Source organism: Lonchura striata, chromosome 10 (assembly GCF_046129695.1).
Source record: "Lonchura striata isolate bLonStr1 chromosome 10, bLonStr1.mat, whole genome shotgun sequence".
NCBI classification, from domain to species: Eukaryota; Metazoa; Chordata; class Aves; order Passeriformes; family Estrildidae; genus Lonchura; species Lonchura striata.
In genome coordinates, this window is record NC_134612.1 from 7872695 (window position 1) to 7887805 (window position 15111).

The 15111-nt window shown below is 43.7% G+C and overlaps 1 protein-coding gene across 3 annotated transcripts in view; it reads left to right on the top strand.

Annotated features, from left to right (window-relative positions):
• The window catches only part of PXYLP1 (2-phosphoxylose phosphatase 1), a 65873-nt gene that overhangs the window by 13825 nt on the left and 36937 nt on the right, over positions 1 to 15111 (top strand). For 2 of the 3 annotated variants that reach the window (XM_021553704.2, XM_021553706.2), the window contains exon 1: positions 3999 to 4102. The exons of the other annotated variant lie outside the window; for it this stretch is intronic. The gene's annotated coding sequence lies outside the window, so the exon portion shown is untranslated. Of the gene's footprint in view, positions 1 to 3998; positions 4103 to 15111 lie in introns of those variants that run through there. 3 annotated transcript variants of the gene reach the window in all.

Here is a 15111-nt window from a genome sequence, read left to right on the forward strand (position 1 = left end):
AGCTGGGAAGGCAGGGATGAGCAGAATCCAGGAGTGGTAGATGAGATGTATCAGAAACTCCCCAGCTGTAGCTGGAACTGCAGGGTGCCTGACCAGACAGAGAGTGCAGAGCTATAATGTAACAAATACTGAATCGGTGGCAAAAACCAGCTGACATGGGTAGTCGCAGCAGGTGTGAGAAACCTTGCTCACTTCTTAAAATTGCAAAGGTTTATTAAACCTTAACAAAATACAGGAAAGGACTGAATAAGGAAAAATTACAGCGCTGGGACCATGGAACCAAGGTCCCATGTGCTCGTCCACCAAAATGGATGCTCCGCTTCTTATACCCTTGGATCTTCCCAAAATCTTCTCAGTCAACTGTTGGATTAAATTAAAAAATTACTCCTTTTCTGGCATCCATTCGTGAAGATCACTTTACATGATTGGAGATAAGGTGTTGCCGTGCGTGCTCTGCCTCCTAGTAACAAGCTTGCCTTCCCTCATATGCTCCGACTAGAGACTACAATACAAGGGGCAAGGGAAAGAGGATGATGGGGAGAGCATGCCAAAATAACATAATTACACATCTACAGAACTTCTCTTAACACACACATAATATTAATCTCTTCACTGTGAGAGCCAAGCATCACATTACCCGTTTATAACACCGAGCTCCTCCACAGCAGCTGCTGCCCACAGCCGGGGAGGTGCCCTCTGGAGTCCCGTTGTTCCCCCGAGGCACCCAGACAGATGGCACGGGTCCTTTTTTGCTGAGGTGTGGTGTTAACAAGGTCCCAGTGCCACAGCCGCTCTTCCGAGCAGGGCTCCAGTCACGGCAGGAGGAAGCAGAAGACAGAACCCCACAGCAATGCTGAAGGCTTCCCACGATGGCTGCAGCCTCCTTCCCCTCGGAATGCCGAGAGAGCAAGAGGAATAGGAGCTGCACACACCTCCATTCTCCCAGTCCTATTCTCCTGGTATCTGCCCCTCAGAGAATAAAATCTGAGGTAAGAGAGTAGCCAGCCGCGCTCTTCCCAGGGCAACTTCTGTTGTCTCTCTTTTAACTATTGGTAGTTATTCTTTCCCAGGACCTATGGGACAAAATTCCATGAGGGAGAAGAAACAGAAGGAAGGATCCTAACCCCCAACACCTTCCAGTCTGGTGGGGCTGCATTTCACCATGACCTATCATCTCTAACACAGTTTGTCAGTTTTCCTCTTGGGATTGAGGTCAGCTAGAGGAACACTGCAGTGCTCTGACCATATATTATATATATATATATATATATATATATATATATATATATATATATATACAGTGGCTTGTCTCAGCCATGGTTCGTTGATGGTAGTGAATGACCATGCACTTCTAACATCCAGACATGCTCAGGGCTACTGTCTAGTTAATGCAACAAAACTTTTGATAGTTTGTAGCTAATTCACTCTACTGAAAGAACAGAAGAGCAAATCTTGACACTATTAAATGTAATTTTCATTATCATTTGATGCATCATGGTATATATAGCAGAAAGTAGATCCATTTGACCAGAATATCAAATAAGGTGATATGGTGGGGCTGTGAGTAACTCAGAGTATGTCCCATGGACAGGACCTGCAGTTGCTTTGCCCTGTAAATACTCAGTTCATCTTCTCCAATTTTGTCTTTAAAATCCACGTGTATGTGGTTTCTGCAGAGAAATTTTCAGGATATTAACAACTTCGGAGTACACGGTAATTTATTTTAGAAATATCATAATGAATATCTCTAAAGAAGTTGATTTCTTTTGTGTGTATAAGCTAGCTATTTTAATTTCCAGAGCAAAAACATCCTGTGAAGAAAATTAAATCCTTTTATTCCATGGAGAACAGATTGACAGTTTCTGAATCCTAAATCCTTTTTGAACTGCACTTTTTTCTGGAGGGATGTGGAAATGCCACTGCCCTGGCAAACATTTGCCATCATGGCAAATCACTGTTTCCATACAGAGGCAAATGTTCTGTAAGGTATGTCTTCTGCTTTCTGGTAGGGTGTCAGATTTCTTTGTGCAAAGGTTGGGCATTTTGCTATCTGGTAAATTCCAGTCAGAGCTCACCATCCACATCTAGGAGCCCACAATTTGTCTTCCACTCCTCTAGAGCCATTCTTTTTCAGATGGTTGACACTGGTTTTATACAAAATAAACCAGCAATCAATTAGCTCTAATCTGATGTGATGCTGGTAGCAGGGAAGAACAGCTGTGCCTTCATTTGATGTACAGCAGTGGTTTGCAGGCTGCTGAGCAGCTCTGGGGATAGCTTTTGGAAAGCAGCAGTGGGTAAAGGCTCCATTCTTCTGATCTGCAGCTGAACAACCCCTTCCCACACTGCTCTGCAGTTTCTTGATTAATTCCTACTTTTTATCAGAAAATAGAAAGTTGGAGAACCTCAGCACATTTCAAGGTGAAATCATACCAGTCATACAAAAGTACAAGTTTAGCCAGGAAACCATGCTCAATATTTTTCCTGGACATGTTGGCTCTGTGGATGTGCAACATCAAAGAAAGAAAACTTGACTCCATGCTGCTGTTGGCAGGGCTGTGATCACCAGTCACTGTGACCCAAGAGCAGAGGCCACAGAGATGAATGTGTCTGCTGATCTGGCGGAGCAGTGTGACAGCACAGTTGGAAGCTGGCAGAAGTATCCAGAACTGCAAGTGGAACCATGGGCATGTGAACACCACAGACATTCTTCGAGGTGCCTCCTTACTGCAACTAAAGACGCTGGTGCCACATTTTTAGTGACAGTACATAGCTTTTTACAGAAAATCACTCTATGAAAAGGCAGTGTCCATAAAGGAGACAGAGGAGTCTTTATTCGAATAGAGGAGAATCCACTGGGGCACCCCTCCGTGCAGTTTCTCTCTCGGGGTTTTCGAGGGTGCAGCCTCTCTTTTATCCTGAACTCCTGGCCGCACATGTCTCTCTTCCCTTCCCCATCGGCTGAGCTGCTGGCAAGGTACAGCCTTCCCGAACCACCTTCCACATAGTCCCCCCTTAAAGCTGGCATTTTACCCCAAACTTCAGCCTTGTGCAGACCCTTTGTCTGTTCCAGGAGTTAAGCTGTCTGCTGTTCCGTCAAGGAACCTGCTTTTTGAAGTTGGCAGAGACATTAAGACCCATTCCAAAGACGTTAACAACCATACCTTTCCCCATCTAATTGTCTGTATAGACATTAGCACACATCTTTCCTATCACTGTTGATCACCTATCATTCCCATAGGCTGTGCATCCACATGCCAGAGTAGGTGTGTAAAGGGTATTAGGGCATTCTCTAAATCTGCAGAATTGATTTTAGGGTCTGCTTTAGGGATACATGAAAAATTGGTGTATTTGAAAGGTAATCAGCTTGCAGGATTGAACAGACACTCCCGCTAGTGGAGCAGAATTGGCTCCTGTGAGGGGACAGGCTGGTTAGCTGGGAACTGCTTTGTTTGGAGCAAATCCTGGTGAGTACCGTGCAAGTTATGGAATGAATTCACTTTTATCAGCTGCACAGGAGAAGTGTTATATCTTTGTACTGAAATCTGTGGCATTTCTTCCAAAGGGCCGTGACAGCTTCCAGCCGTACTCCCGGTGAGTCAGATAGCAGAAGAACGTGCCAGCGGCGTCAGCGGCAGTGCCCAGCTCGCCCAGCTGCGGGACGTGGTCGTGCCGCGCCTCCGGGAGCTGACAGCCATCCTCTCCAGCGCCGCAAGCTGAAAGCAGCGGGAAGTTGAAAACCAGCGCTGGGGCATGGGGAGCTCGGGCTGGGTGCCCGCTGCTGGCCCCGGAGCCTCTCGGTGCTCTCCGCAGCTGTGGCTGTGAAGGAAGGAGATTCAGAGGGCTGACACGTCCCGGCTCCTTGGCGGGCGGCAGCGGGCGCCCCGTCACAGGGCGGCGGGACCGGCCCGTGCGGAGCCCCGGGCGGTGGCGGGGCGGCGCGGCCGGCAGGGGGCGCGGGCGGGCGGCGTGGCCGGGGGGCGGCGCCAGGGTGGGCCGGGCGCTCGGCGGGCGCGGAGCCGCGGCCGTGGCGTGGCGGCTCCGGCGGCTGCGGCGGCTCCAGCTCCGGGCCCGGGAGGCGGCGTCGAGCGCGGAGACGCAGGTAAGGGGCGGCTGGGACACCGCCTGGGGAGCGCTGTGCCTGGTGCCCCGGTACGGCGCGGCCGTGTCCGCGGTGCTCCGCTCCCCCGGTAGGGCTCGGAGCAGGCGGGCGGTCGCTGCCGACGCCCGGGGTCGGCGGGGGTGCGGCCCGCGCCCGGCTCCGAGAGGGGCGGCGGGAGCGCCGCGGGAGCGCTCCGCGGCCGGCCCGGCCTGGCGGGCGGGGGCTCGGCCGGCGGCCCGTCCGCGGGGCCTCGGGGCGGGTCAGCCCTGCTGCCCTGCCCGGGCGGGAGCGCGGCCCGGACCCGGCTGTGCGAGACCCGCTGCGACCGTGTGCCGGCCGAGTGTGCCGGCCGAGTGTGCCGGCGTGCAGGGCAGGGGCTGGCAGGGCTCGTCCCCCTGCGAGTCCCCGCGTGCAGAGCCTGGCTCGCGTGTGCCCGCCTCGGCCGGCAGCGAGAGCAGCGGGGCTGGAGCGGGTTTGGAGCGGGGCTGCTCCGGCCGCCGGGACTCGCCATCCATTGTTGGCGGAACGCTGTGGCCGGAGTGGAGTAACTTCGTGAATCCACCTGTTTCCTGATGCCTCTTGTCTTTAGCGTGTCCCACAGCATCATTTTCAGCGCACGTACTTAACCCAGCTATTTCTAGGGCCTCGAACGGACTTCTTCTTGTATTTCTGTGCTGCGAGTTCCCGAAAAAATGAACCTGAACGTTTTGACAAGCGTGGGCTTCTCATTAGAAGTGTGTTCTGAGGTGGACATTGTCTTGGCTTTCGTGCAGAGTGTGGCCGGCCCTTTAAAAAAAAAAAACAAGACACAACTGTAAACTCTGTGAAAGTGTGTTTTAAAATGCCAGGAAGTAAGGAGTAAACAATGCATTTGTAAACACTGTAACCTGAATTTCTAGACCGATCACTTTATGTAAAGTCTTTGAAATTACTGGGTGGGAAAAGCATGTGTAATGACTTTACAAGTCTTTTATTTTGTCTGGCATCATAGTCTCAGATGAACACCTAACTGCAGATCTTAAATTTTCTCTTCTACAAATTTTACGAAGGTATTTTTATGTGATGAAAAAACCAATACTGAATAAGTGGCTCTATCTTTGACTAACTGCAAAAGCTGTCACATATAATAAGTTATTGTGCTAGTATTACAATAGTAATGGGATATTAAACCAGCACATTTTGGCAGTAAGTAGCTGTAATACTTATGCCCTGTTTTGACGTCTCTAGAAGGAGGATTAGCTCAGACAGAATTTGTAGTGGGAGGGTGCGAGTGAGATGAAAAGCAAAAGCTGCTTAATTTTAATCTTCTCAAAAAGGTAACTACAAGTAGTGCACATGGTTAAAGCACATATGGTGCTCTTTCTTTAATGGCTTTTAATTGTAGTATCTTGATTATGTTATGTAAACTCAGTAGTGCTGAAATACTGCTTTTTTATAAGATTCAGACCATACTGAACAAGCTCCCTGTTCTGGGGCAAAGGAAGCCTTGAGGGACAGAGGTGTCATAGGGAAGGTCTGACAACAACAGAACTGTAAAATGGCTTTGGTGTAACTGAGGCTGTGTCTGTACCTGTGTAGAGGTGTGCCTCAGGTTAGGCTGCAGCCTTTAACTTAAGTGGTTTAATTTTACTGATTGGGAACTTCATTTTCTCTAACAGCTTTCTTTTGTCTTCTGAGCCTTTTTTTTTGGTCTTGTTTTAGAGGTGGGCATCTTGGAGTGAAGAAACACAAAAAGCAATGCTTCACAGTGTGCAAAATCACTGTCTCCCATGAAGTGTGCTTCCTCCAGTGTTTTTACAAGGGGGTGTGTATTTTTACACCCTTACCATAACCTCTCTAGACAAAAGAAACCTAAGGTGTCCTGTGAGGTTTCTTATATATGTCTTTTCTTATTTTCACAATCTCATAGGAGACCTTTGAAACTAGACTTTAGATTATTTTTGATGCTTTTTCTGATGAAGTTGCAAATATTAAAAAGAAAAAAATTCTTTTACATATAAAGGCTTTGTATCTTAAGTGTATCTGCATGTTATTGCCCAAGAAATGAATGGTGGATTCATGTGGTTTTAAGTATGGCTTTTATCTGGATTTATGGTCAGTTCTAGTTGCATATTCTTGTCGTCTCTCCACAATTTTATCTTTTTCATGTTGGCAAAAGATAAAATAATAGCATGTTGGCAATTAATTAAGTGGAAAACCACTGTGAGATATGTGTTGCTCACAAGCATACATCACATGAGCATAGGAATTAAATGTTAAGCCACCTACTAACATATGCTTTATGATTTAGATTTTTGGTTTATGATGGCTGCTACAGAGGAGGTGGAGTCTTTATTTAATTGTTCAAGAGGGTGGAGTCTTCAAGCTTGCCTCTCCCCAAAGGATGAAGGCGCTCTCTCAAGGAACTTGGGAGTGTGCACAAAATGCACAGCTATTGCTTTGGGTGTTAAGAGAATAATTTGGTGAAGGAGAAGACTAAACAAGATGGGGTTTGCTATAGGGAATGCAGGAAAGATTTGGGAGTTACTGGTAGATAGTTACCAATAACATGAAGGGAAAGAAATTGTGGCAGCCTGACAGGCACTGGGGCAGCACACACAAACAGCAGCCTAAGGGTGAGAAAAGAGCTGCTTAAAAACAACCTCAGTGGTCCAAATGTTGGACCACTGAGTAGTTTGGGTCACAACTGTCCCAGCTGTGCATCACATTCAGGGAGTGTTTGAACATAGCATTTAATCTTGATTCCCTGGGAGAGGGAGGCAGTAAAGTGAGCTTTGAATCACATTCAGAAGGGTATATTAAAAAAAACTCTGGCTTGGGTGGTAAATTATATTTAAAAAACCCTTTAAATTTTGCAGCAAAAAGGAAGGAAATGTTAAATATTTGGGAGGAGACTTAAATGTAGATTTGATGCAAGATTTTTACTTGCATGGTTTTGAGTGTCATGGTAATTTTAATGTATTAAAATACTGCAGTACTGATAAAACATGGTGCTTCAAAATGCAGATTTTCTTATTTTCTTTTACGTGCTTTTGAAAATGCTTTCCGTAACAGGGAATGGAAATGCAGGTCAGTGTATGGCATAAGTTACACAGAAACAGAATGGAAACAGTTGATCATAAAGCTGTGGAAAGGATGATGATGACTGAAGGTTTCTGTAGCAGTTTTCCAGGACGATACTAGGAATGCTGTACAGACTGTGGCATACTTCATATTCTGTTAAAATCAGGCTGCACTTTGATGAATCCCAAAGTGAGTTCCCTGAAGCAAGCATTTAGCTTTGCTCCCTCTTTAGGGCAGAAGAATTTGGAAAATTTTTTTTTCTTAAATTTGTAGGGGAGGATACATGAGTCTTGACTTACTCAATATAGGAGCACATAGCTTGTTTTGTGCCATTTGGTTTAGATTAGATTTCAGAATTCATGTTCTTGTTTGTCTTGAAAATATTAGACGTTCTCTGATTACAGCTGGGTGAGGCATTTTCTTGTTCAGTGAATAAATATAAGAGTGGGAAGGTGTACTGTGACAAATGGCATTTACATTTTTTTTTGAAAAAACAGATAATGCCTGAATCATCAATGTAATGGTTCATCCTAAGCAGCAAGAAGGAGCATTTTTTTTGCATTGTGCAAGCTGATAATAGAAACATTTGCCAGCAGAGCTACAAAGGTAGATGGTAAGTGTGTGATTAGGCACTAAGTGGTTCTGATGACAGGCAGAGGATTCAGAGCATGATTGGCAGGCTATTTCATATTGATTAGAGAAGTAAACTGGGTTTTGAAAAGCTAGACAGCTGGCATATTTCTTAAAAGTAACTGATTTTTGGAAGCTGAAATAATTAGGCTTGTTTGTGCCACATGGTGAACACTTCCAGAACGGCTGTCTGGAAATGCTCATCAGTGGCTGTTTTTCAGCTGATCCATTCATACTTTCTACAGCCACCCGAAACTTTAGCATAAACCAAGAATGAAGTCAGTTTCTCCCCAAAATTATCACATTCATGGTTTCCCTTGTGAAAATAAAAGCACAGCCACCACAGCTGTGTGTCAGCGTGTGCAATAATAAATGTCCCAGTTCCCTGTGTAGTGCAGGGTGCTGTGCTGTGCCTTGCTGATGCTGGCAGTGGCTGGTGGGGACCCTGCAGACAGACAGCTGGTACCCCCAGTGGTTAATCATTGTTAAAAGGACAGAGTGATGCTGGCACTGGTTCTTGCACTTTGCCCTGTGTTTCTCATGCTTTATTCTCCTTCCTTCATCTGTGGTTGTGATGTTGGTTTGTTGATTGCTCCCGAGTCTGAACGCAGCCTTGTGTTTCTCTCTCTGGTACCTTCATGGGGAGCTTCTGTGAGCTGATAAGGTGTAAAACCAGCTAAACAACTAAAGCAACAAAACCAAACAAAAGAACTGTAGCCAAAGGGCCTTTCCAAGGAAATGCTGGGACATGATGTTTAATGCCAGCACTGTTTACCTAAAGCTATTTTTATTTTTCCTTTTGAAGCAGTAACTCTCCTGCCTGCACCTGTGTGTTCAGCTGTCTCTCTTTGTAGATGATGTGTTCCTAGTGGTTAATTTGTGCTGCTGCCATGAGGATCCAGGAAGAGCCAAGCATGCCCTTTTGCCAGCAGCGTGGCAGTTTTCCCAGTATGTTGCCTGTGTTATTCCCCATTCAGCTCTCAAGCAGCCAGGCAAGTTGGCAGCTGTGCAGAATGTTGTGGGGAGGGAAGGGCAGCAGAAAATGCTGACTGTGTGCTAATGCATCTGTGTAATCACCATTCTGGGGTTAGATTGCAGGAAGATGACAAAACTGCTGAATAAAGTATGTTTGATCTTTTTTTTCCCTCTCCAGTATGAGTTGCAATGGGTAATAGTAGAATGTGTGGAGAAGCACAAGTTTTCCATTTGGAACAGAAGCGAGTATCTGCCCTGTAATTTTGAATCCTTGAGATTTTATGGAAGTGTTTGAATATGGAAGTTTTGGGTGACCTGACATATAAAAATAGGATGGAACAGATCTCATGCAGGGCTATAGGCAGAAGAAAAATCTTCTGGGATGCGGGTCAAAATATAGCTTGAACACAAGAATAGGATAGAGTAGAAATGTGATGGGTAAAAAATCAATGTTATCCCTTCCATCCCTCTTGCAACACTTACCAGGTTGTTGCGCTGCTATTTTTCATATCCATAATTAAGCTAATTTAGTAAAATGGTGTTTTACTGCCTGGAAAGCTCTCAGTAGTGGCCAAATCACCAGATGCAAAATGGTGATTTTAGGGTGAGAGTGGTGAGTGGTGCATTTCCCCCTGATAGTGTGGGGGAATGGCTGGGGCACTGGGTTCAAATTCTGGCAGTGTTCCAGAGGGTGAGGGATGAAGGACCAGGTGAAGATGGGACACAAGACAGGATGGAGAGTGGGCTGAAGAGATAAAGGCTCCCCAAATCCACTCAGTTTGGATACTGTGAGCAAATCAACCTGTGTGAGCCCCTGAGGACTGGGAGTCTGTAAATTCCACCAGGAGAAAATGTATGTGTGAGCTGGGGTATAAACTGACCTAGTAAAGGTCATCTGGAATTAAAAGAAGTACAGATTTGGGAATTCAGATCACATTCTGAAATCCAAATCTAACCTGAGTGGAAGAGCTGACAAGCAGTGAGAAATACTGTCCTTAATAGTAACATTATCTTGAATATTACTTGGGATAAATTTGACTCAGTGTGGGAAAATAAGCATTTTTCTGTGTTTATGAGCTTTCTTCACTGATCTGTTTATTCAGCTTGTCTTCTGTGGTTGATCACAACTATCTTTGAGTGCATCCCTGCAATGTTTGCTTTCAAAGTTAGTGCCAGAAGAAGGTGTTTGCCTCAGGACACAACCCCTGACACTGGGGCAGAGGGAGGCAGATTCCTGCTCAAAGGGAACATGCACAAGGGAGTGTTATAATAGGAGATTGAGTTGTTCAAACAATTAAAACTGTAAAAAATAAAACCTTAACTTAAAAACAAGCCCCAAAAATCACTTAATGATTCAAGCATGTTAACTGCTTTGCCTTTGTGTGCTTTTTGGAGCTGTGGTGTTATCAGATCAGCCACTGGCTGTGATCTGGGGGTGATTAGCATCTATGCTTATAGTTATGAGCATATGGTATATGGTTTTAAAATTGTAAGTTTAAAGTAATTACATTCTGGTGCTGTTTTTAAAGAATTATTTAATTATCTCTATGTTCTAGAATGGTTTTGCTGCCAGTTAATATTCAGTTCTGGCCTGGAGCCATCAAAATCGTAAAGTTTCCTTCAAGTTTCATAATACTGTTAAAATAGAGTTGTTCAGTTTCCTTTAAGGAAGTAAAAGAATTTCCTTTTGTTTTGTTTTTACTTTCTCTGCAGTTCAGAGTCTTGTATCACTTATTATTGCATAGAAAAAGGAGTAGGAATATGGGGACATTCCTGAAGTGGATAACAGAGAGTTGGGCTTGTGACAGATTTTCCTGGATATTAAAATTTGGTTCAAGCAGAGCCTCCAAAGTGATGTGCTGGACTGATGGGTTGGTATTGACTTCAGTTTTTTAAGATTTCTACACAGTAGTGTAGAACATTGATCTTATTTCCAACCAAAAAGAGGTAATCAAAGCCAGATCAAAACACTTACTGAAAAGTTTGTCTGAACTGAAGAATCTCTTAAGCTAAGGGTTTACGTGGACCAAAAGAAACCAAAGTTAAGGACAGCTGCTCCTGGAAATATTTCATGATCTCATACATTTGCTGTTCAAATGAGAAAACCATGTGAGACCTATAAAGTCATAGCTGGAAAACCAAAGGCCAAAGCATGGGGACTTTCAACAGTTCATAAAAGGATATGAAAATAAGAGAAAAGGTTGTAAGCTAGCAAAGGGACTGCATTGGTCTCCTCAATGCTTAAGATTTGGGCATGCCACGAGGTCTGACTTTTAAACAGGGGAATGGCTTGTGATCCATTGTTATTTGAACTCTCTTGGGAGCTTTGTAATTTGACAGATTTTATTATAGATTGGATTTTATCGGTAGACTGTAGCACAGCAGTGAAGCTTCTCTGTGGTTTGAGGGAAGCAGTCCACGCTGTGTCTTGTTCTGTCCAAAATGCAGCTTCAGATTCAAACCCACATCCATCTTCTGGGGCTGTGCTGCACTCGGAGCCCTTAGAGCAGAGTTGGCTGTGCCAAACAGGCACCTCTGCTGGAGGAGCTCACAGGCTCCTGTGGGTGCTCTGTGGAGCTTTCCTCTGTGTTTTCCATGCTGTGGGGCAGAGCTCAGGCACGGAGGTTCCTACCTAGAGTTCTCCAGAGTGAAGTGATACACAGCATCAGTGGATAAAAGTATGAATCAAAAGGGAGAGGATGTGTGAGCTGGCAAGCATGAATTTTGCTGCTGACCATTGGTTTGTCCTCTGGTCTAAACAGATGTCTAAATCTGTGAGAAAGGAGAGCATAAAGGGGTCTGCAGACAGCTTGGAATAAACATTCCGTAATTGTTTCTATGTGCAGCCCTGAAACATTCCATAATAGTTTCTATGTACAGCCCTGCTTTTCCCTTTGTTTACTGTCAGAGCTAATTTAGACTTCTGTTAAGTTCCTCTGGGCAGGGCTATGTCATCCCTGTGTCCTGGCTGATGGAGCACTGGGTGTTCTGGCTAAATAGGCCAGTGAAGCTGGTAGGAGCAGAAATGCCTTTGCTGTCAGGGTGCTGCCAGAGCCTGGGCACGAAGGCAGCAAGCTGTCTCCAAGCTGAGACTCTAAAGGGAAAGTGTTCTGGGAGAAAAGGAGACTGAATTTATAGTGGTTTTATTTATTTTTTTTTTAATGAAAGGAAGTGCAGGATGTGGAAATAGTATTTGAATTGCAACTGTTGTGAACTTCTCTCACATATACTGATAATTCTAGGAATAGCAGAGCATGGAGAAGGAAAATAGTGTTCTAGGGCAATGACTTCATCCCCAAATAATCAGATATTTCTAGTACCTTATATTTTGAAATTATGATTTTAATCTCTAAATTAGTTCATGTATTTACTTATATTTTTCTTATTAATAGTTCTAGGAACCATTGATTATATAGAAAGTGCAATAATGATCCCATTTAGTGACTTCATGTCAGAAATTATTGTGCTTGGTCTTATTAAAAAACCCCTGTGTTGCTGTTCAAGTTTATGGTATTTTTTCCAAAAGTAATTGTCTGAGTTTTTAGAAGCATTTGAGTTTAGAAGTGTTTCTTTGCAAGATGATTAGTGGTCAGAGTACAGGGAGGTAAGATGACACATCTAAATGGTTTGCTGTGCAGGGGTGAAAAAAAAAAAATTAAAATCCAACACTTAATCTTTGCGTGCTTTTTTAACAGTTCCCATGCCTTTTTTTTTTTTTTTTTTTTTTTTTAACTTGGTTATGTTTGTTCAAGATAATGTAGGCATCATTTAATCAGAAAATAGATGTAAGAAAATTCCAGAAACTCAGAGATTTCTGGCTGCAGAATAAGTCAACTTCCAATGCTATGAAACTCATAAAGAAGAGTTGTAGTGTTTTAATGTTACACTGCATTAACTATAACATTAATGCACAAAGCTTGAACATAGGTGTCTCTGTGTGACTGTGTTTATTGGCCAGTTACAGGAGATTCACAGACTGCTTCAATAAAACAAATACATTCTAAAGGACTTAGACTGGCAAAAACAAATGCAAACCTGAACTGTGCAAGCACTTTTTCTGCTCACATCTCTTGGCATCTGGTACCTGAGAGAAGGCAGCTCCTAATGGTGACTGAGTAGGACAGAGCTGGCAAAAGGAACCAGCCCTCTGAAGGATGTAAGCTGGAGGTGGCTTTTCCAGCATTTCCAGTGTAAAATACTAGACTCCTGCTCAAACTTGAAAGCTACTTAGAAAAAAAAGATGTTTAAAATGTTCAGCAGTTCGTCTGCTTGTGCACTGTGAGGTTTAAAAGCTCAGATTTTGGAGTCAAGAGAACCTTGTATTTTGAGAGTAGTGGATTATCTTTGAGGGGTGTCAAAGTTCAGCCTGGCTGGTGGTCCCTTCATCACTTCTGTGTGCTCAGCACTCGGCAGGTTTATGAAATTCAGGGGTAAATCTGCTGCACAGGGAAGGTGAGTGCTGTACAGAGGGGCAGAATTGTTCAAGTAAGATCTGTTTGATCCCTTGGCTTGTGTGAAGTGGGAGCTCCTGCTGCTCACTTGAAAGACTGGGCAGTACTGCTGGGCCACTGCAGTAGCTTTGCACTTTGCAGGACTTGCTGGGCCAGTATGGGGATTTAGAGCTAGCTAAGGAAGAAGACAATAAAAATTTGGATGTGGACATTTTAATATGCTAAAATATGTATTAAACTTCAGCATCTTAGCTGTTTTTCTTTTAAAATCAGATACCTGTTGGTAAAATGTTAAGTAACTAAAAAATAAAATTATCTTATAAGTGACTGTTAGTTTTTACATATTAACATATAGCCATGCTCTATTGGACAGGCACTGCTTCTTGCTGTTTCCATGCTTTACTTGTGGAGTGGTACAGATTGCCTTTTTATCAGGGCTTACTTTATCTTCATTTAGGTGTTGGGGTTTTTTTTTTTGTATGTGTGGTTTTTTGTTTGTTTTTGTTTCATGAGGCTGTTGACCTGTTTGTACTTTCAGTTGAGTTTTGCATGTCCTGTGGTTACTGACTTCCAGTTTAACTCATGGGGTGGGTGAGCTAACACCAATAACACTACTGAGCAGGTTGTATTTAATATTTTCAATGATGAGCCAGTTTTACTCTTTTTAGAAATGCATTTATTTGCACAAAGTGTTGTCACCTATTTTTCTTAAATGCTATTAATAAAAAGAGTATGTTTCTTGTTTTTTTCAATGGGAAAATGGAGAATTGTGCTGAACAGTATCACAGGTGCTGTGTTGCTCTGTGATGCTGTGCAGAATGCACCCTCAGTGTTGCAGGGATCATATGTCCAATTTAAATTGCTGCTGCTACAGTGACTGCAGGGGTTTTGTGAGGGTTTCCTCACTGTGACAATTACAAGCATCAGTAACCAAGCAGGTCATGCTGACCAGGGAATTGGTTCTGCTGCCTGTTCCCATTTCCACTCTGTTCTGGTTCTTGCCACAGATCATTATAGCACTGGTCCATTTGGTCACGACCAGAAGATCCCAGCCACTATTTTGCATTCCTGCAGGAAAAAAATGCAAATTGCTTGAAGTGCCAAAGGAAAGGTTTGACTTGTGCCATTTGCTGACACAACTATTTTCTGTACTTGCTAATTCAAGTGTATGAGCTCACTGTCTGAAGTTGTCTGGGGGCTGGACTTGTGAGTAGATGAAAAATGTGCCTGGTAGGCTGCTGCTGCCCAATGGCTGGGGAGTGACTGGTGGAACATCACGAGTTAAAGTGAAAGTCAAGGCAGAACTTTTTGTTATAACTGTATCAGGAACTGTCACCATCTGGTACAAGCAAAAGATACATAAAAAGGGAATGATAGTTAAAATCTCTTATGCTGTGTAGAGATACTAGACTAATGGGTGGGTACCTCTGTTACTCTGTGACCTTTTCTGAAACTATCTATGAATGTTACTCAAACTCAACCTTATGTTGCCTATGGGCTTTTTGTTCTCCCTCCTGCACTCCATAAGTTTGCTCCAGAATACACTTTTCTCTGTCTGTGGCACACAGTCTGTACAGACTGAGCACTGCCATCCTTTTGGGGCAAAGTCTCCATTTGTCTTTGCTGGTTTTTTTCATTGTGACCACTTTTGCTCTTTTATGTTTCAGTAGACAATGTCATTTTGATGCAGCACACCAGATAAATACAGTAATTTTGTTGAGGCAGACTTTGAGGAGTACTATTGATTATTTATGGAGACATGCTGTTTTAATCAAGTAAATTCATTTAAACTGTCATGGTGAGTCAGTATGATTCTGTGCTTATGCTTCATGCTGGAGAGTAGGTTTGTATTATAGATGATGCTGGTGATTTAGAGGATGTAACAGCATC